Raw genomic sequence first — 22,500 nt, forward strand, 5'->3', positions numbered from 1 at the left:
TCTTAACAACTTTCTGTCAGGGCAGTGCATAAAAGGGGCTTTGAGTTCTGACAGGGATTTCTGTCTACTGCTTGTGCTTTACTTTTGAAAGTGATTGTGAACACTTGTCTGAAAACTTACCTTCCAACTGACTCTTTACACCAGTGCTTACTGGCTGGCAGTCAGGCTCCTTCCTCTGCTGCACCTTAGATAATAACTTCACTCCTGCTGGCTCTTCTCCCACCATACCTAAAAAGAAAAAGCAACACATTCAGGAGCCATTTCTGTCACTATGGGCTTAGACAGTGTCTCAGCTGTTACTGGGAGACTCTGTAGTGGCTAACCATTGTTCCTCAAGCCACTCTGTTATTACTGTGGTTTCCTCTAGTGTAGCCCCTTCAGCCACAGTGGACCCAGAGTCAGACACATCTGCGGCTGCTCCAGTGTCTGATCTGGGTGTGGGAAACCATCATCATTGGGTCTGAGTGATACTCTAGGAGGTTCTTCTCTGAGTGTTTGGGTAAAGAAACATCTTGCCATTCCCTAAGGAATCATCTTTTAGGAAAGTTCCTGCAAAGAAAAACAAAAAGTTAGACATTGTTCATCTAAAAATCTGTAAAGATGATTTCCTTAACTTTGCCAGGAAGTCATTGCAAGCTGTTAGTCAAGAAATTCAGAATCCATACGAGACTGCAATCTCAATAATAAAAAAAAAAAATCATGAGGGTAGATTGTCACAGAGGATTCTGACATTGACAGAGACAGGGTGGATTCTTCAAGAGATTCTCAAGCCAAGATTCTGATTTAAGGAAAGTTGGTCCTCTCCAGCTCCCTTGAAGGAATTTTCATTTTCAGAAACTCTTTCCAGGATAAATGATGTATTTTTTTTTTCTGGGATCACATGGATGTTATCCCTGAACTGAGGAGATATGTTATGTTGCAAGTGGATGTTCCACATACTACCCCCATCCTTCCTATTTCAACAGCCTTAGAGGATGTGTTTAATGCTGCCTATAACCCTGACTCACAACCTTCAGTCCCCAAAAGACAGATAGACTTTATAAAGTTCGTCAAGCTAACACATTCTTGTTTTATCATCTTTGAGCTGACCCAGCTGCCATTTCAACGTCATTGTCAACTAGAAACAGACTTTTAGTAAATACTAATCCTTCTGTTGTGTATAAAGAAGTTAAGGTATTGGGCAGATTTGTTGAGGGAATTTTCTCTTCTTCCCCTTTATTCTTAGTTGTGTAGTAGGAACTCAGACAGAATTTATATATTATTTCCCACGTACAGTAAATGGGCTAGACTAGATAGAAGTATTCACAAGAAATGTGCATTTAATTGAAAGCTTTGACAAACATCTAATAACTATTTCTGATCATGCACCAATAAAAACTAAGTTAAAAATGCAGGGTAATGAAGTAAACATAAGACCCTGGTGCTTTCCCACCTACCTGTTAAAAAGTGCGAAAATTAAGAAGTGGGCAATGAAATTATTCAGGATTTATTAGGGAAGATAGAAACATCTTCAGAAGTTATAGCTAGTGACTGGGATAAAAATAAAGTTTGAAAAAGGGTTGAAATAAATAAGAAAGAAGTATAGTTAAGAAGTAATAGAAATTATTTAGAGGGACTGACAATGTTTAAAGTATTGCAGAATAAGGAGAATCTCACAGAACAAGACGATGAGCAAATGCAGAGTTCTAAAGAGAAAATAAGGGAGTATCTAGATAATATGCATGAGTTTAGAAAGATTGCAGTTAAGCAAATATTTTTTTATAGCAACTTCAGAGCACAAAACTTTTAGCACAACTTCTTAGGCAGCAGATCATTGAAAAGTTTGTCACCAAACTTAGGGAACCTATAACAAGAAAAATCGCCAGTGATCCTGTAGAGGTTTTTGGGATAGTTTGGAAATTTTATGAAAATTTGTATAAAGCAGAGAAATGTGGAAATCAGAAAAGAGTACAAATGGAAATATTTATGTCAAGGTTAGAGGTAGATGAGGTTCAACAACTAACAGTTAAGATAAGAGGTGATGTATAATCAATCTTCAGGTAAGTCTCCAGGAACAGATGTTATTCCTGTGGAATTTAGGAGGGAGGAAAGTGATCAAGGTCTGGAAGATTTTGTTTATCCTTATTTTAAAAGGAGGCGAAGCACCAACATCTTGAAAGAAAGCCGGGGTGCCTGTAAAGATGGCAAAGACCCTTCAGACCTTGCTTCATACAGACTCATTTCAGTTTTAAACCATGATTATAAACTGTTTATGTCTATACTTGCTAAAGGACTGGCAGAGGTGTTGCCAAAATTGATAGATATGGATCATTGTGGTTTTGTGAAGGGGAGCCAAACAGTTGACAACATTAATAAAACAATGATATATCAGAGGGAAGCAGAACCTAAGAAAATATCTCTGTTGTTGGTGGGCATTGATGCAGAGAAAACATTTGACAGAGTAAACTGGGATTTTATGAATAGGGCACTGGAAGCATTTGCATTCCATGATACAATAATAAGGGTAATTAGAAGGATATATGAAAGACTGGAGGCAAGAATTGAAATGGGAAGGTTCCTGTCAGATAAGCTGTGTTTAAACAGAGGAACCAGGCAGGGCTGTCCTCTTTAGCCCCTTTCTGATTTGCTTTATATTTAGAACCATTGACAAAGAAAATAAGGGACTCACAAATTCAAGGATATAATTGGCATGTTGGCAAGTCTTTTCAGGATATAAAATTAATGAAGATAAAACAAAGGCTATAGCAATAAATTATGTAGCCATGCAAACTGATTCAGCAATAGCCATATTTATGGGGACATGATAAGATGAAGTATTTAGCAGTATGGATTAAAAAAGGTTCTGTTATGGCAGCTAAGGATATGTGGGAAGAAACTAAACAAAAGAGAATACAAAAATTGAGAAACTGGAAACTCTTATTTATGGATATGGATAGTAAGATGCAAGCAGTGAATATGTTTTTAGTCCTTTTAGTCTTCTGTATGGCTCAGGCATAGATCAACCTGAGGAGAAGTTGTGGACATAGCCGGCCTTAGGCATAGGCCAACTAGGCAGCCGCCTAGGGTGCCGCTGTTGCAGGGGCACTTCTCTAGTATTTATTTGGTGTAGGTAGACCAGGATGGGGACACCTGTGTGGGGTTGGGTGGGTGCCGTGGAGCCCTTTTGCCTAGGGCACCAGCTGACCTAAGGCCGCTGCTGGTTGTGGACAATAATTAATAAATAATTGATGGAATTTATTTGGGAAGGAAAGAGGGCAAGAGTTAAGTGGGTTAAGTTGATCCTTCCAATAGGAAAAGGTGGTTTAGGTTTACCTGATTTGAAGGGATGTTTCAGAGCTACACAGTTAAGGTTCATATACGTAACACAAGCAAAAGGGTATATGTCAGAGTGGAAAGGGAAGATGATGAAGCAAGGGGAACATTCAAAAATAGAGAGAGGGTGGGATTTTGGATGCAGATCCTTAAGAAGAATAACAACCATACAGAATATTATATTCATAAAGCAGCAGCAATTATTCTAAGAACTAAGCGAATATGAGAATGGTAAAATGAGATTCTGCCAGTTGGGATGATTGCAAGTAGGGGTACAGAAAATAGTTAAGAGGGGACTGAAATTTACTGGAGAAACCTGGCAAAGGGTCCAAGTTATTGAGAGTAAATAACTCAAACAGGAAAGTTAATAGAGTGAGATGAGGCCAAAATGACATATGGATTGCAGGCTAAGGACTGCCTTCCTTATCAGGGCTTGATCTCTGAGTACAGGCATAGAGAAAGGGGTAGGACATCTTTACGTGAAAGACCTGTTCTGGTAGAGTTTTTAGTTGAATCTAGAACATATGCAGCTGTTAAAAAGAGATAGTTAGTACAGCATATAAAATATTGCATAATAACTATAAGAATCAAACAGAGGTGGTTAGAAAGCAACACGTAGCCCTTCTAAACCCGCACCACCAACACCCACATATAGCAACACTAAATCCACATATGCAGAGGCCCTTAACTGTAACCTGCCCAAGCAGCAAAGACCTCTGAAGCTGAAACGCAAACAAACACCAATCACAACCAATGTGTCACATAGTTCACAACACCAGTGTGCCACCCAGCAACAGCCCCTAAGGCAAGACAATGTACCTAACACTTTAGTCATAGGTGACTCTGTAGTCCGGCACACTGATGTCCCTCTCACCAGGTTGAATAAGGAGAAAATTACAGTCAGCTGCCTGTCGGGTGCCAGGATCCGCCACATAACGCATGCACTCAAGTCACTCCACAACAAGTACAAATATGACTCTGTCATTGTCCATGTTGGAGTGAATGACTTGAGACGTACCTCCCTGGACTACATGAAAAGAGACATGGAAGAGCTCTCGGATCATGTAGCCCAGGCAGGTATGACCCTAGCCCTGAGTAGCATCCTGCCTTCGCCCAGAATTATACCACAATATAAGGATAAAATGATTGACTTCAACAATTGGCTAAGCTTATGGTGTCATTCAAAGGGGATCCAGTATCTGTCTGCCTGGGATGACATGATTGACAGACCACGATGCTTTGCCAGAGATGGTCTGCACCTGTCACCCCTGGGATTCAGGTTACTGGCTAAGGCTCTTGCCACCCCTATAGTGCCTTTTTTAGGCAAACTTCAAAGGACAAAACCACCACCGTAACAGGTACAAGCATGCAAAAATGAAGGTAATGCTACTCAATGCTAGAAGTCTAAACCTCAAAATGCACTCTCTCGAGGCACTCCTAAAAATGGAGAACATCGATATCTGTGCAGTAACTGAGACCTGGTTCAAGGCTCCAGAGAGCACCCCTGCAATACCAGGCTACAACTCTTACCACACTTTTCGGCCACCAAACCAGGACCGAAACACTAAAGGTGGTGGAGTGTCAATATTCACCAAGGATATTCACACCACCAGGCTAGTTGGCCAACACAATGTGTCTGAAATTCTCCAAGTGCAACTAACACTAGGTAAGACTGCAATCCAAATTGTAGCATGTTACAGATCCCCCACCATACCCCAAGATTCTCACTACACCTTTCTAAACATACTGGAAAATATTAAGATAGAACCAAACACCCTAATACTGGGTGATTTTAACTACCCTGCCATTAACTGGGAAAACTACTCATGTCCCAACACCTTTAAGAACGGTTCTTGGAATTCATAAATTCCAATGCCCTGGATCAACTAATCCATAGTCCCACCAGGGGCTCCAATATCCTAGACCTGGTCATTACCAACATGGGAAATCAATGCTACATACCTATGGTCACCCCCTCGTTAGTCAGGTCTGACCATAAGCTAATCACCCTTAACATCCACATCCCACCCCCAACCCCCAGTAAAGAAACCACCATAAAAAACTTCTCCAAAGCCAACTTCATGCTACTCAAGTCAGAAGTGACAAACTTCATAACACCCATGCAGACAGGAACTGAAAGTTCAACTGCTGAATCCTACACTAAGGCACTGTACGAACACATCCACTCATGCATGAATCGTGCCATCCCAAATAGAACCAAAATGCTCTCATCCAAAAAAAGGAAGCCAATCTGGTGGTCCTCTGCCATAAACAAACTTTACAACAAAAGGAAGAAACTTTTGCAGAAAAGAGGAAAATCCCAGGATGCAAAAAAACTCCCTTACTAGCCTCAGTAAGAAACTGAGATGCCTCATAAAATCCTCCAAAGCTAGTTATGAAAATAAAATTGCCAAAGATTCCAAAGACAACCACAAAGCATTCTATAACTATGTCAAGAATCTAAATGGCAATGCTCAGATCTGCTCTGAGCTAAAACAGAATGGCATTAAATATACTGATCCAAAGGATATTGCCAATATCCTGGCAGATAGATTCAGTGCCAACTTCACCCCCCTCTCACCCCCTAAATGGCCCATCTCAATACCGGAAGATTGCCAAATTCCAGTAATAACGGCCACACAGGTACAAAATGCACTCTCTAAAGCGAAGAATACAGCATCCATGGGACCAGATGACATCCTGGGCTGTGTACTACATGAACTACAATATGAACTGGCACCTCACCTAAGTGTCATGTTTAATCATAGCCTCACCTCAGGTTTCGTGCCCACTGAGTGGCGCAGAGCTACAGTTATCCCAATCCACAAGGGGGGATCCACCTTGGATCCCGGAAACTACCGTCCCATCAGTCTGACAAGCCTTATCTGCAAGGCCATGGAGCGTATTATCATGGAACTTATAAACAAAGACATTGGCAACCTTCAAACACTGGACCCCACCCAGTTTGGGTTTGTGAAGGGCCGATCTTGTCTCCTGAACCTGATTGACTTCTTTGAATCAGTCTCCAGAGCCATGGACAAGGGTAAGGTGGTCCACACAGCCTATCTAGACCTTGCCAAGGCCTTTGATACCATCCCCACTCTGGAATCATAGATAAACTTACTAAGTTGGGCATTAATCCCTATGTCACCCAATGGGTTGCTAAATGGCTTACTGATAGAACCCACACTGTAAAAGTAGCCGACTTCAAATCCAGCTCCAGACAAGTGACAAGTGGAGTACCTCAGGGTTCAGTCCTGGGGCCGCTTTTGTTTGGCATCTACTTCTCTGAAGTACAGGTCAACACTAAGGGACTCTGGCTAACAAAGTTTGCAGATGACTGCAAACTGGGAGCCATTATTGAATCCCCAAATGATGTGGATACTCTACAAAAGGGCCTTACAGAAACAGATGCTTGGTGCCAGAGCCATGGGCTCAAGCTCAATGCCAAGAAATATATTGTTATCCCCTTTGGGAAAAAACATGTATCCATGAATTACCATATAGGTGGCAGTACACTAAACACAGAAAGTGTGATAAGAGACTTAGGGACACAGGTGGACAGTGGTCTCACCTTCGATAACCACATCGCCACAACAGTCAGGAAATCCTTCTATCTGGCACACCTCATCACGAAGGGCTTTTCATCCAGAAAAGAGGAGTTCATTGTCCCACTGTACTCATCCCTCATTAGACCCATTATAGAATACAACGCCCCATTTGGTATGTACCTCTCAAGACATCTGCAACAACTGGAAAGGCCTCAGAAATACCTCACTAAAAGAATCACAGGCCTAAAGCAGATGCCCTACGCTGACCACCTTAAAAAACTCCAGCTATACTCTGTTGCATATCGTCTACTCAGAGGCGATCTCTGCTTAACATACAAGGCCATGTCAAACCCAGAGCTGTTGGACATGCTACACTTAAGGAAATCCCAATCCCTCAGAGCTACACGCTCTAGGGATCTAAACCTTGTCATCACAATAAACAAAACATGCTGGAGGGATAGGTTCCTGACCCAGAGACTCCCCAGACTCTGGAATAGATTGCCCATACATGATAAGCAGAGTGCCTCTTTGGACCTCTTCAAGAGGAACCTTGACGATTGGATGGGAGAAAGGAAATTCACCCCAGGGATCACGTCAGTCGCCCTGCTAGACAGGGGTCCAGGAAAGTATAGATTGCCCATACATGTCAAGCAGAGTGCCTCTTTGGACCTCTTCAAGAGGAACCTTGACGATTGGATGGGAGAAAGGAAATTCACCCCAGGGATCATGTCAGTCGCCCTGCTAGACTGGGGTCCAGGAAAGTAAATAATGTGGGAAGAAATAGCCAGGGAATTGTTATGGCTAGGCTTGTATAGGCCCTAGGGCTGATAGCCTAGTACCAACCTATGAACCTATGAAAAGATTGGGAAGAAAGACTAGAAAAGCAATTTATAGTAGAATAATGGGAAGTCATATGTATGGCTCCCAAGTGTGCAACTAAGTCTAGAAGGTTTAGGATCTTTGCTTGGAAATATTTGCATAGGTATTTTTATATCCCAAGCAGACTTTTCCTCGAGCAGATAGCAATTGTTGGAGGCATGATGGAGAAGAAAGAAGTGACTAAGAGCATATGTTTTGGGAGTGTAATTAGTTGGCAGATTTTATAACTTCCCTAAAGAGTACTCTGTCAGAAATATTTATTTATCTATTATATTGGGTGAGCAAATGGCTGTAGGTAGGGACATTATTCTTTTGAGCTGGGATGCAGGATCTGGATTGCCTAGACGTAGTAAGGCCGTATTAAGTTCAATTATGTTGGCTGCCAAAAGAAGCAATTGCTAGAAATGGAAATCAGTCTACACCAACTGTATTTGAGGTGTTGAATACTACAAGAGAAATAAAACAACTAGAAAAAGGAACTTTAGAAAAGAGGAGTGAATTAAATAGATGTAAGTGGAAGTTGTGGCAACAATATATGCATAATAATGTTCAAGAGCAGGAGGAGTGAGGGTTATGGGAAGGCAGAAATTCAGCAATTTTTTGTAGTGTTGGACTGATGATAGTAGCACAGAAAATATATGTGATTTATATTGCATTTAAATGGAAAAATGTTAAAATGGTTTGTTTTCTTTTCTGTTAATGTATGTTTGCCTATGTCTTAAGTGATAATTTCATAAAGATTTTTACAAAACAAGGAGGAATGGCTTCTACTTCAGAATGTTTCGGGTTCCCATGGAGACCATTTATAAATCTTTCCTCCTCAACCTGTTTGTGAAAGTACCAAAATTCAAAATGTTGATTTCTCAGAGTCTGTTAACTGTCATCCCTTTTTTGAGTTTCATGGTAACATTAGATCTAAAGGATGATTGTCATCACACCCCCATAATTATGGGCTTCAGGCAATTTCTCAAATTCTCTCTGTCTGGTTTATTTTATCATTTCTTAGCATTACCCTTTGGATTATCTACAGTTGCAAGGATGTGTACAAAGTGTCTAGCTCCAGTGGTAAATCATTGCTGACTGCAAGTCATTCACATAATTGCTTATTTGCACAATTTACTTATCTCTGCAGAGTCTTTTGCCAGATATCAAGAGTCCTTAACATGATTTTCTTCTTGCCTTACCCACCTGGGTTTCCAGATAAATTATCAGAAATCCTTTTCATCTCCATCACACAAGATTGTGTTTCTGGGCTGCATTCTGGACACTTCTCAGCAGAAGGCTTTTCTTACCCGGTAAAAGTGAAGTTTTATCTGGAAACTCAGTCTTGGACTTCTGCAAAGGAATATCTCAGTACCTTAGGATTCGTGGCTACTATAATTCCTCTTGCCTCGATACACGTGGAAAATTTTCACCGGCTTTAAAAAAAGACATATGGATCCAACATTCTCATCCTCCAGAATGTCAGATTCCAGCTTTCGATTTTGTCAAAAAGGAACTGCACTGGTGGAGATGAAAAAATGGCTCAAAATCCAAATCTCCCCTATAGATGCCTCAAATTTTACTTGTGGAGCAGTTTTGATTGGGGTAAAGGTGCAAGACCTGTGGTACTCTTCAGACAGACCAAAGCACATAAGTATCAAATAGATGTTAGCTGTGATCCATGCTATAAAATCTCTTCATCATCTGTGGTCCATAGGACCTCTAGAGTTGATTACAGATGATACCACAGTAATGTAGTATATAAACTGTGGGGTACCAGGTCTTACCATCTGTGGAGTCTGGCCATGATGACTTGGGAGGTAGCCCTTCAGAGTGGTTCAACCATGCAAGCATCTTGCATTCCATCAAAGCAAAATTTAGTGGCAAACAAGCCGAGCAGGACCAGGACAGACCATCACAAATGAAAATTAAAGGAAGAGCTCTTCCAGGAATTTATCCTGCTGTGGGGAAGATGTCATATAGATCTATTCACATCTTTTGAAACAAGCAGCTATATAAGCTGTGCACCATTTATTCTGCATACAGGCCTGGAAAACAGATACTTTCTTATTCCTGTTGTCGAGTATGTTCCTTTCCACACATTTCCAGGGTAATTCTGAAGATTCAGGAAGACACTCCAAGAATCATTGTGGTGATTCACTTTTGGCTCAGGCAACAGTGAATGTCCTTCCATTTCACTGTTGCAGTATTCATTACACTAGGGAACCCCTGCCAAGGGCGGCTCAACTTCTGGCCAGTATACCAAAGCCTTTAAGTTGCTTTAAGGTATGCCGTATGTCACACACAAGCTCCATGTATAGCATAGGGCATAAAGATGACGTTTGGACATGCCATGCTACCAGTTTGGATGTCATTGCTTGATCATTGGTCTGAACGTCCATTCCGTTGCTGGTTCACTAAACAGTTGGAGATAACTGCCCCGTTGAAGTTTTTTTTTACTTATCCTTTTTTATTGTTGTTTGTAGAGCTTCAAAGAAGGGCAAATGTCAGTGTAGGAGACCGATTCCCCATAAAGACCACCACGGCCAGTGGCTTTTTTTGCTTAAGTCCCGCTCACGACCACACGTCTTGTACCATTTGTCAGGCTTTTGTACCTAAAACCCTTCATAGTAGACTATCTTCTTTAGCACTTTCTCTTGAAAATCAATGTCTTAAGCTTCTTGCAAAAGAAGTGATGGAGGGTACTTCCCACTCCAAGGGACAGCCGTCATTGAAGTAAAAGGCCAAGAAGCCTAGGCCAGAATCTGCCGCTGAACATCTCTCCCAAGGTAAGTGAATACCTGGAGATTCACCTGACTTTGTCACTTGATTATTCTGCCGTGACTGGGTTGGAAGCCGGCTGGGATTCAACTTTCAGCACGTTAGAGGAGGCTTTGCAGACGTAGTTTTGAATGCTCAGGGTGAACCATGGCTGATTATTTCCAAGGGGCCTAGGGGTGTTTCTCAAGTTTGTCAGAGAAGGAGTCCCTACTATCATCACTGAATGCCATCATGGGTCAGAGCCTTCCACATTTTATAAGGCAGAGATCTTATTAAAGAAAGGGCAAAAGGCTAAACATATTTCTCCTGCCCCCAAAAATCCACTGGGTGAATGGCAGGCCTTCACTCGGGGTTTGTTTAGTGCTTTGATAATATGGAAATCTCCTCAGGGAGTTTCTCTTCCAGCTCCCCCTTGGTCCTCTACTCCCCTAAAAAGACCCAGGGAACAGGAGTTCTGTGAGGAGGAGGTGGATGCAGACGAGGAGTCTCTTGCTTACTCTTAGATTCCTTCTCCTTTGGACTATGGATCAGAGGAAGAGGAATCTACCAGTCGTGATACTCCCTTTGAAGAGATTTCTTTTGGGGACACAATCTCCAGAATGATGAGGTTCTTTAAATGGCATTGTGCTCAGGTCTCTGAGGTACATAAATGATATTATTAATTGATGCAGATGGATTATCCCAAACCTTCTGCTGTTCCTCCTGTGTTGGCTGCCTTATTGGATGCATTGTCCAATGCTTCTAAGGCTCCAGACTCTCAGTTACCTGCTCCCAAGTAACCTGATTTTATAGGATGCCTGAGGACTGAAAATCTTTGTCCAGGTGGCCTTCTGCTGATCTTTCAGTGGCGTCTATAGCTTCTTGCAAGCTCTCTCAGTTGCTTCCTTCTCCTAGGTTACTGCCTTCTTATTAAGGTAGCGGGACCATGGAAAGGCTAGGCAAGAAGGTTTATACTTCTGCTACCTTGGCTTTTAGGGCTGCTACCTTTCAGACCCTTATGCCCAGGTATTTGTTGGCTCTCCTGTCCCAGGCTTGCCAGGTTATTTCTGATCTTCCAGACTCTTGGGTAAAACTTCTGATGTTTCCCTGTTAGGGACTTCCTCCCAGGTGGCTTGTCATTCCATCAAGTGTAGTTATGATGCAGCAGAAGTTTCCTCTAGGGCTGTTGCTTTTGGGTCAGTGATGAGGAGGTATTCTTGGCTTCGGCTTCAAACTTTACCTGATGATGTTAAGGCTGAGTTGATGCATACCCCTCTTGATAATATACACTTGTTAGGTGAAACTGCTGCTGATATGTTCGCAGGTAATCTCACCCTCCTCTTAGGGCAAAAAAGGTGGCAAGTGGGCTCCTCCTGCTAAGGCTACTCAGACTTCAGTGCCTCAGGGCTACTCAGGCTTCAGTGCCTCAGAAGTCTGTCTTTCCAGATAAATCAGATGCTGTCTAACTATCCTGTTCTTCCCAACCACTTTCCTCTTTCTCTTCGCCTATCTGTGTCTGTTCTTGTTTGACTTCAGATTACTCAGGATTCCTGGATCCTGTCCATTATTCATCCAGGGTATTTTATGGTTTGGAAATCCCTTCCCTCTTTTATGGGCGTCAGGAAAAACTCTTTTTCTTTCCAGAGGTGCTTTGGGATCTGTTGACTTGGGGTATTATTCAAGAGGTGCCTGTGTCCCACAGTGGGATGGGGGTTTACTCCAGGATGTTTCTGGTACCCAGAAAAAAGGGTACTTGGAGACCAGTTTTAGACCTCTGTCATCTAAACACTTTTTTGAAGTTGCCCCTTCAGACTTTGTTCCCTCTTTTGCTTCCTCAGGCTTATATAGTGACTCTGGATCTCAAGGATGCTTATCTCTGTTTTCCAGTCCATCCCCTTTTCAGGAAGTTTTTACATTTCTGTATTGCTTCCTGGCATTTTCAGTTCTCTGCTTTGCCCTTTAGCCTTTCTACTGCCCCAAGGGTATTCACGAAATGCCTAATTCCTGTGGTTGCTTTTTGCAGGATTCAGGGGATCCAGGTATTTCCTTACTTGAACGATCTCCTGTTTCAGGTATCTTCTCCAGAGATACTGTTGCAAAAATCTTCATTTTGCCGTTTCCTTCTGCAATGCCTGGTGTTCACATTAAACTTCAGAAAATCTTTTCTGACTCCTTCTCAGGACCATGTTTTTCCTGTGGTGCAGGATTCAGATGGTGCCTATGCTGGCATTCCTGCCTCCTCCCAAGGCCTTGACACTCATTTCCTTCTTTCAAACTCTTCTTCCTCTGGCCTCTATTACAGCCAGGGAGTTTCTGAGAGCTCTGGGATTCATGGCATCCTCCATACCTATGCTCCCTCTGGCCAAACTCCACATGGGAAAGTATCAGTGGTTTCTGAAGTTAGTCTGGCTTCATGCACATCCCCTAAAATTTGTAGTTCCTGTTTTACCTTGTTTCAAGAAGGAACTTCACTGGTGGATCAAGCAGTTGTCTCCAAATCCAGGGCTCCCTTTTCATGCTCCTCTTTCCTCTCAGGAGCTGTTCACAGATGCTTCAGATGTGGGATGGGGAGCAGCTTTTGTCTTCCTAAAGGTGCAGGGTGAGTGGTTACTTCTTCAACAGAAAGAGCATATCAGTGTCAAAAAGATAAGAGCTCTTTTACAGGCACTTCAGGCTTTTCATGCTCTTTTCTCCCCGGGATCTTTCAAGGTCTTTACAGACAATATTGCAGTCATGTGGTATGTAAACAGAGGGGAACATGATCTTATCTTCTTTGCCAGTTTGCACTCCTGGTGTGGGATCTTACTGACTAGTATTAAGTGACCCTTCAGGCAGTTTTTATTCCCTCAGGTCAAAACAATGTGGGAGACACACTGAGCAGGTCGTTAACTCAATCCTACGAATGGATGCTCCACAGGGATGTGTTTCTGGACTCTGTCCACCTGTAGGGTACTCCTCAAATAGATCTAGTTGCCTCCCATCTGAACAGACAACTTCCTCTGTTTTGTGACGGAGTCCCAGGTCCTCTGGTTTGGGATGCCCTATCTTTTTCTTGGAAGAGGATGTCTGTTTATGCTTTTTCTTACTTTGCCCTCATTCTAAAAGTTCTGTTCAAAATTCAACAAGATCTTCCCAAAATCTTGTTGGCGGCTCCCTTTTAGCTGAGACAGCATTGGTACCTTCATCTTCAGCATTTAGTCAAGGACAGTCATCGCAAGTTACCTCACAGGGTGGACCTACTCACACAAGACAAGAGATCTCTCATCCATCCCCACCTCTCCACTTTTCAGCTGACACTGTGGGTGATAGGCTTTTGATTCCACATAGACACCTTGTTTTCTGCAGGAGGCAGGAAACCAATACTAGGAAATCCTATTTATCCAAATGGAAGAGGTTTTCTGTTTGGTGTCTTTCTCAAAGCCTGAATCCACTATCTGTGGATACTCCTTTGGTTCTCTGTTATCTGTGTGAATTGCTCACTGCTGGGTTAGCTTATTCTTCTGTTAAGGCCCATTTATCAGCTATCTTTGCTTGTCTGCCTTTATCTTCTCCTTCAGCTTCTAGATTTGAGGCTAAACAATTCCTAAAAGGCATCCTTCATATTAGGCCTCCCAGGAAGCCTGTTCCTCCTCCCTGGGATCTTAATTTTGTTTGAGAAAAACTGACTCAGGCTCCTTTTGTGTCTGCAGCTTCAACTTCCTTGCAACATTGCTCTTGGAAGACTGTTGTTTTGTTAGTTCTTACTTCTGCCATATGGGTGTCTGAGCTTCAAGCCCTTATGGATTGTCCTCCTTTTTTTGGTGTTTCATAAGGGCAGGGTGTCTTTGTGTACTAATTCTTCTTTTATGCTGAAGGTGGTTAATGAGTTGTCTCTTAATCAGTCTGCTCATTTGCCACTTTTTTTTCCTTTCTCCACAATCTGCCAGTGAGAAGGTGCTGCACACTTTGGGTGTGCGTAGACAACTCACATTTTATTTGGGTAAGACTAAGACTATTAAGAAATCTGATCAGCTCTTTGTTTCCTTTCATCCAGCTCCTTGGGATTATCTATATCCAAGCAAACTTTTTCTTTTTGTTATTCCTTTCACAGTACGAGCCTTCCTTATCCTGTTATGGCTCATTCTAATAGGGCTGTGGTGGCTTCTGGTGCCTTTTTCAAGGTTTTGAATACTAACTCTATTCTTGAAGCAGCTACCTGGACTTCTGTGCATACATTTACCAAGCACTACAAGTTGTGTGGAATCTCCAGAGCTTGACTTGGTTTTACTAGGGCCATTCTTCATGGCTTCCTAGAGGGCTCTGCTTGTCCTTCCTCCTCCCATGTTTCTTCCTGAGCTTTGGCACTCTTCCCTAATGTAATGAATACTGCAACACTGAAATGGAAGGACATAGTACAGTTGTGTAAAATCTTACCATATCGTTAGCTGTCCTTCTCTTCACTGTTGCAGTATTCACTCCTTCACTCCACCCCCTGGTCCATTTCTCTTCTGGATGTACTGATTACCTTTTCTTTTCCTTGGACAGGTGTTCCTGCTGAGGCTATCAGTTCTGAGGATGGTACATCCAGATGTCACCTCTATGCCCTATGCTACACAAGGAGCATATGTGTGATGTACGGCGTACCTTAAAGCAACCTAAAGACTTTGGTATCCTGGCCTGACATCAGGCTACCTCTGTCAGGGGATCCCTAATGTAATGATCACAGCAACAGTGAAGAGAAGGACATCTACCATTATGGTAAGATTTTACACAACTGTACTTTCTTCCTTATTTTGTAAATGGCTAAGGGCCGTTACCACAAGCTTCCTCTCAGACTGGACCTACTCACACAAGAGAGTGAGTGTTTAATACATCCCACCACGAAACAACTGCAGATAATTGCCTGGATGATAAAGTCTTAATACAATTTAGTAGGCTATTTTCTGAGGGCATGTAGCAGGTATTAAAGGACACAAGAAAACAAACTGCTACAAAATTATAATTTAACAAATGGAAATGTTTTTCTAGTTATTGCTAAGACAAGAACCAAGACCCTTTTGAGGCTATTGTTTCTGTGGTTCTGAATTATTTGTGTACATTATTATCCTTCTGTCTATTTTGTTCACCAAGGTACACCTGTAAGCCATTTCAGCATGTCTACCCTTGGATCCTACTCTTTTTAATACATTTTCATGTGAAAATGGTTTAAAAAGGGGTGTTGCATGCCAAGCCTCCTAGAAAACAGGTAGTTTCACCTTGAGATCTGAATTTTGTCTTGGAAAACTTAACACTCACTACATTTTATCCAACTCATCAAGCTGATTTGAGTTGCTTAACATAGAAGAAGAGTATCTCAGCTGCAGGCTGTTATGGTTGTTGGGTCATCCGTATCTCATTTTCCACAAAGACAGGGTTTCCTTAAGAACTAATCCTTCATTTATGCCTAAAGTGGTTTACTTTTGGCCAAGCTATCCAGCTGCTTGTCTTCTTTACAGAACCTGAAAATAAGGGTGAAATGCTGTTCCATACTTTGGATGTCCACAGACAACTTGGATATTGTCTTGATAGAAGTAAAACTTTCAGGAACTCTGTTCATTTTTTTTTATTTCTTATAAAGGTAAGAACAGAGGATAACTTGTGTCAAAACAGTCTATTCCCAAATGGTTGCTATTAGCTTTTGTTATACCCACTGCAGCAGGGCAGTTCCAAACAGGGTCAAGGCTCATTCTAACAGGGCCTTGGCTTCATCTGTGGCTTTTTGGAAAGAGATGAATTCTAGAAGAATTCCAGTAGCAGCAACCTGGTCCTCTATATATACCTTTATAAAGCACTACAAAGTAGATTCCTTATTCAGGTCTAGAGCAGGTGTTGCTAGGACCATTCTTCTGGGGCTTCTGAAACCTTTATCCTTCCTCCTGCCAGTCAGTTTAAGCTAAGGTAGTCTACCTTTATAGTTAAGGCTACTGCAGCACTGATCACAATGATGAACATAGCATAGTTGTGTAAGTAAACTTACTATCACAGTAGATGCTCAAATGGGCATCCTTACTTGATTTTGTTGCCAGGATGAAGACCTTTATATTTACTTTCCTAGCATTAACCTTTTCTAGGCTTTATCATCCCTCTCTTAGTTGGCAGGAAAGCTCTGAAGTGCCTGGCACCCAGATCACTCTTTTTCTTCAGCTTTGCTTGAGCTGATTAACAGTTTGAACTCATGGAAGGTACCCTTCAGCTTTGGAAGCTATGCATCTATTCTGTCCTTTGCAGAATTTAGCCCATATAGTTAAGGCTACTGCTGCAGCAGTCATTGTTCGAACATGTGCTGTTATGGTAAATTTACTTACATAACTGTACTTTCCATATAGTCTTGGTATAATCAGTTCCTGAAAGGAGACTGAATGTGCTGCTTGGTCCTTCGGGATGCCAACTTACATTACAGGATAGCGAGAGAGTCCAGGGCATTCCTGCAGTTCATAATGAGTGCTAGTTACTTTCAATTCAAGACCCACATTTGGTCTTACTACAGCCCCCAGAGTGTTCATCAAATGTGTGGCAGCCATTGCATTGCATCTCTGTTTGAAGAGAACCAGTTTTACAATAGTTGGATGATTAGTTCTTAGGTCACACTTTTAAGAAAGTTGCTGATTTTTAGTAAGAGATTACGCACTGCATCTGTTCTGGTCCTTGTGAATTTCAGGTGAACACTGTAAAGTCTCAGATGAAGCTGTTGCAGGCACTGACCTTCCTCAGGAGCTGCCTAGACACACTGTCTTGTTTAGTAAGCTTTCCCCAATACAGGAATGTAGCTCTTCAATCCATGGTCTACAGTCTCTTGGCTTCCTCACTAGTGATCGCAACGTTATGCCTATCGGTTATGGAACTCATGGCAGACACTATATTTCTATTTTCCATTAGGGCTCTGTAGTGGAATCTAAAGGTCCAGTGGGCATAACATTACAGTCTGTGCTGGCCTTCTGGTCAAGATGTCCCCTGTGTGTGTCAAAACAGTTTTGACAATTTCACCTGAATAATCTTTCAGGGCTATGCATTCTCCCTCTCACCCTATGTGTGACTGTCACCACAGATGCATCTGGAAATGGGGGGGGGTATTGTTTGGGGACATGATCACAGTAAGAAACTAGTCTACACATCAGTATCCCGGAGGTGAGTGTAGTCCTCCTAATATTGCAGGCTATGGAATGCTTCCTTCCATACCTCTCAACTGTACCAAATTCCTCAGCATTTACTGGTTTTGAGGGCAAAATAATGGGGTACCACGAATTCCCAAGTTGCCCCTTCAATTCCAGATTTTTTTTTCGATTTTACTAGCTGAGCTGGACTTCATACAGATACTGTTTTAAATGAAAGTGATTCATTTTGTGGGACGAGCATCAGATTCTTAAACCAGGTGCTGAAATGTATATACGATCCACTTATTGGATGATTAGATCTCCTGTAAATTGGAAAAAATGTTACACCTTCACTGTAATGCTGTATTCTTATCCTGTCAATGACTAATTTCTTACAGTGGGTGTGGTAATATGAATATTAGTACAAAATTTTGTAACAGTTGGTTGTTGCTTCTTGATCGGCACATTTCTGATGTAATGATGGCAGTTTGCTTTGGGGTTTATTTAATTATTTTTTTCTTGTCTTTACTTTACAAAACTAGATTATACAACGTTACTTCTGGCTGTTTAGCAGTTGTGGAACTCCTATGTGGTAATAAGCGCTAATCATCTTTTTAATGCATGTGCTACAATTACAACCTTGTAATACACTCAGTATAAACAGTGGCCTTCAAAAGAACAGTGACAAATAATCGCGTAAGTTTCCATTCACAGCCAACTGCGTCTCTGCTTATTCAAAATATAAAAACTGCAGCAAAGATGGTAAATGCCTCACTCTTCAAAATTAGCACACTGAAAAAGTCTATAAGAGTGAGGCAAAGCAAATAGGCAGTTGATGTCTTATACCCAGAATCAAGATAAACTCAGAAATAAAAGGAGAAATCTAGCATTTATTGAATGTTAGCACTTTCACAGTATAGGTGCTGCTTCTTCAGACGTTACATCCAAGTCGAAGCATCAAAACCATTTATATATAGCAGTCAATTAAGTCCAGTCAGCAGTGGGTGGATATCAATTAAGTAATCAAAGACAGCTATTAAAACATTAACATTAAAATATATTTAAATAGACCAACATTATACGTGTCATATCAAATGCACTAAACTCATACAAAAGGTATAAATCTAAGTAGCAAAGATCACATACGTATAACAATGTGCAAAAAAAATACATACACTAAAAACATTCATCAGTTCAACGCTCTTGCTTTGAGGAGGGGTTTCAGTGGCACCTTTTCATTAAGACTATGACCCATATCAGCCCTGAGTCTAACTATCCATGTAGTCTCAGTGGCTTCAGTAAAATTCTCAAGATCCTCACCCCATTCATTTGCAACTACGTTTTGTACAACCAAAAACTTAAAATGATGTTCTAAACCACAGTCACTAACATGTTTAGCTAAAGCATTGCTACTAGACTTGTTCCTAATATATACATGTTCCTTAATCCTGTCTGTCAAGCATCTATTCATCTTTCGAACATAGAAAGAAGTGCATATTAGACAGAGCCAAATAAATCAAGTTCATAGAACAACAATCTGCATTAACTTTAAACTTAAACACTTTTTTCAAGTCAGGGTGTTCAGAAGACCCTGACGAATCAATATAGTTGCAAAAGTTACAGTTCATACAAGGGGCAGTAGCAAAACTTAAGCCACTAGTTACAGTGCCTATAAACACAAAAGTGTTTAAGTTTAAAGTTAATACAGATTGTTGTTCTATGAACATGATTTATTTGGCTGTCTCTCTAATATGCACTGCTTTCTATGTTGGAAAGACGAATAGACGCTTGAGAACACGTATACAATATTAGGAACAAGTCTAGTAGCAATGCTTTAGCTAAACATGTTCATGACAATGGTTTTTGGTTGTACAAAAACTAGTTGCAAATGAATGGGGTGGGGATCTTGAGAATTTTACTGAAGCCACTGAGACTAAATGGATAGTTAGACTCAGGGCTGATATGGGTCATGGTTTTAATGAAAAGTTGCCATTGAAACCCCTCTGCAAAGCAAGACCATTGAACAGATGAATGTTTTTAGTGTATGTTTCTTCTTTCACATTGTTATATGTATGTGATCTTTGCTACTTAGATTTTTACCTTATGTATGAGTTGAGTGCGTTTGATATGAAACTTTGTATAATGTTGGTCTGTTTAAATATATTTTAATGTTAAGGTTTTAATAGCTGTCTTTAATTACTTAATTCATATCCACCCATTGCTGATTGGACTTAATTGACTGCTATAGATAAATGGTTTTGATGCTTTGACTTGGATGTAACATCTGAAGAAGCAGTACCTATACTGTGAAAGCGCTAACGTTCAATAAATGCTGGATTTCTGCTTTTATTTCTGAGTTTACCTTGATTCTGGGTAGAAGACAACAACTGCCTATTTCCTTTGCCTCACTCTTATGGACTTTTTCAGTCTCTGTTTTCTTCCCATTTTTCTTCTATCAGGATAGGGTATATCATGTTAGCTGTCTGAAGAATTTATTGCTTAAAGAATATAAGGTTAAAATCACATTATATCAAGTGTTCAGAAATAACAAAATTGTTTCAGAGTAAACATTCCAGTCTTCTTTCTCTTTTCCCTATTGTGCAGTGTTACAGTTTTACAGTTTTACAATATGACTTTGGTCGTAACAGAGGCTGGATAAGCATTTATTAGATTATTATGTCACTATCCCAGTAGATACAGTCAGTGCTATAAATAGCCCACCTTTCATAAGATTACCGACAATTATACTGTACATGTATCAATCACCATGTTACTATAATAAGATGTTAAACAATGTTCTATAATGAACTCCCCAGGAAAACAAAGATAGGGGTAGAGCAGCCAGTTGCAGTGGTCATGTACAAAATCAGATCTATGTATTGTATCATTCTGTATTTGCCAGATTTCAGAAAGAGTTTATGCAATGTGCCCATCTCTGTGCCTTGGAACATACACTGGCTGTATAAGACACAACCGAGGACACAGACAAAGTCCCACTGATGCAGAAATTTTATTTTATTCTGAATTTGTTAACTGGAGTAGAGCATTGATCCCAGTGGACCAATTTCAGTCTCAGAGTGGAGCAAACACAATAAATGAAATAAATATTTATTTTAATATTTGTTTATGGGGAAAGTCCAACTGGGACAGTGTCTGTTTTCAGCGGAGATCCACGAAGAAATGCTCCAGGTGCATGTCTTTGCATTGTGGGAGGAAACCTATGCAAAAGGATGGAGGACACGCAGACTCCACAGAGAAGGTACCCCAACTAAAATCAAATCAGGAACCTCTTGCTATGAGATGACAATGCTAACCACTGCACCGCCCCTAAATAAATAAATAAACAAATACATAAAATGAGATTCATGGATGGATGTGAAGATTAAATAAAACAGAAGTAAAAATTAGGGGAACATAACAAAGTTTGAAGGTACTAAAGACAGACTGCTTAGACATATAGCAGCAACTTTGTTAGAGAACATGATCCTCACCACAGAAGCCATGGAAGAAGCTGTCTGCAATGCAACCTGCAGAAAATCTTCAGACATTTTCAAATGATGTATTTCAAAATTGTTAATATGTCTTAAGAAAAGAAATGTTATGGTGTTCTCTACTCCACACAATCTGCCCACTTTCCAACGAGTTCTACTAAAAGGCAGTAATAACACTATTATTCCCAGTGCCACTGATCAGAAATGCTTGTCTAACGCTGCTGGTTTGGAACACTTCCTGCTTCTGCTTTTACACTAGGTGCCAGGAGGACTATAAGAAAACTGTTATAACTAAACTTCTCTTGGGTTCTACTGGACTAGGCATCCTACGTAGTTTGGAAGTTTGGCCTTCGTCCTTTTAGGAGTTAAAGTCTATGTCCAAGTGTTTTTCTAGATGCACACGCAGACACACAGCTAACCTCTAAAGCCAGATGGAATCTCAGAATACATTTATACTGATACGAGGACATTATGAAACAAACAATAACACTTGTCGTAATCAGCATTTTCTTAAGGAAAAAACGTCTATTCAACAATAACTAGAATGGCTTGTTTCAGATCCTTGAAGAGAAAGACAGGAGGTAAATATTTTTATTAACATGTAAAAGCATACCTTTCACCTCTTAATGTAAGAATTCTGGACAAAGCCAAAAATAATGGGGGAGGAAGATCTGAAAATTGGGACAGTTTTTAAATACTGCCCTTATTAGCTTAGACAGTTGCTAGAATAACAGGTTTTGTATTAGTATGTATTTTCTGAGGGATATGAAGTCTGAAATTCAAATGTCTGCCATTATGTATTATTATTTAGTGACTTCAGTCCTCATGTTGGTATCCCACAATTCCATTTGAGTGTATGCAAATTTTAAGTTAATCAGCGTCCCAATTTTTAACCAATTGTACCTACTTTTCATGGGCCTGTGTTCAGATTTTAATGTTTCTAGGTTGAAAGTTATGCTTTTTTCCTCAGGGCGAGATAGCTAACCATGTTGACAGTATGGCGGGAGTTGGTATGTGAGCAAGTTGGGATGGAAACAGTCCATATTCTCTATGTTGGAAGGTCATGTAAGAATTGGAATGTGACATGTTGATCCAGCACTGTCTGCTAAAAGCAGAGATGTGGGGCCATTCCAGTTCAGTTGTGACGGCCTCAGACAATGTCTTCTGATGCCATGAGTGGTTCATCAGTCATTTAGTGACAGTTGTCCATTGTTTCCTACTAGGAAAGCTTTACTGCAGCTTCCTTGCCTCTCCAACCAACATTAAATGCAGCAGTTTCTTCTGGGATGCTGTAGTTCAGTAGTAATCACTTGGTCTCCTTTAAGTTTTTCATAATGATTTCTCTTTTCCTGAGATTCCCAAAGAAAATCAAATCAGGCATGATGAGATTCTTTTCAAAGAAAAATTAATTCTCTC

The 22,500-nt window shown here is 40.8% G+C and overlaps 1 protein-coding gene across 1 annotated transcript in view; it reads left to right on the top strand.

Annotated features, from left to right (window-relative positions):
• CEP128 (centrosomal protein 128) overlaps window positions 1-22,500 on the top strand; it is a 2,208,485-nt gene that overhangs the window by 1,588,760 nt on the left and 597,225 nt on the right. The gene's annotated exons all lie outside the window — the stretch shown is intronic.

This window comes from Protopterus annectens, chromosome 6.part0, assembly GCF_019279795.1.
Source record: "Protopterus annectens isolate FY-2018-M chromosome 6.part0, PAN1.0, whole genome shotgun sequence".
Taxonomy (NCBI): Eukaryota; Metazoa; Chordata; order Ceratodontiformes; family Protopteridae; genus Protopterus; species Protopterus annectens.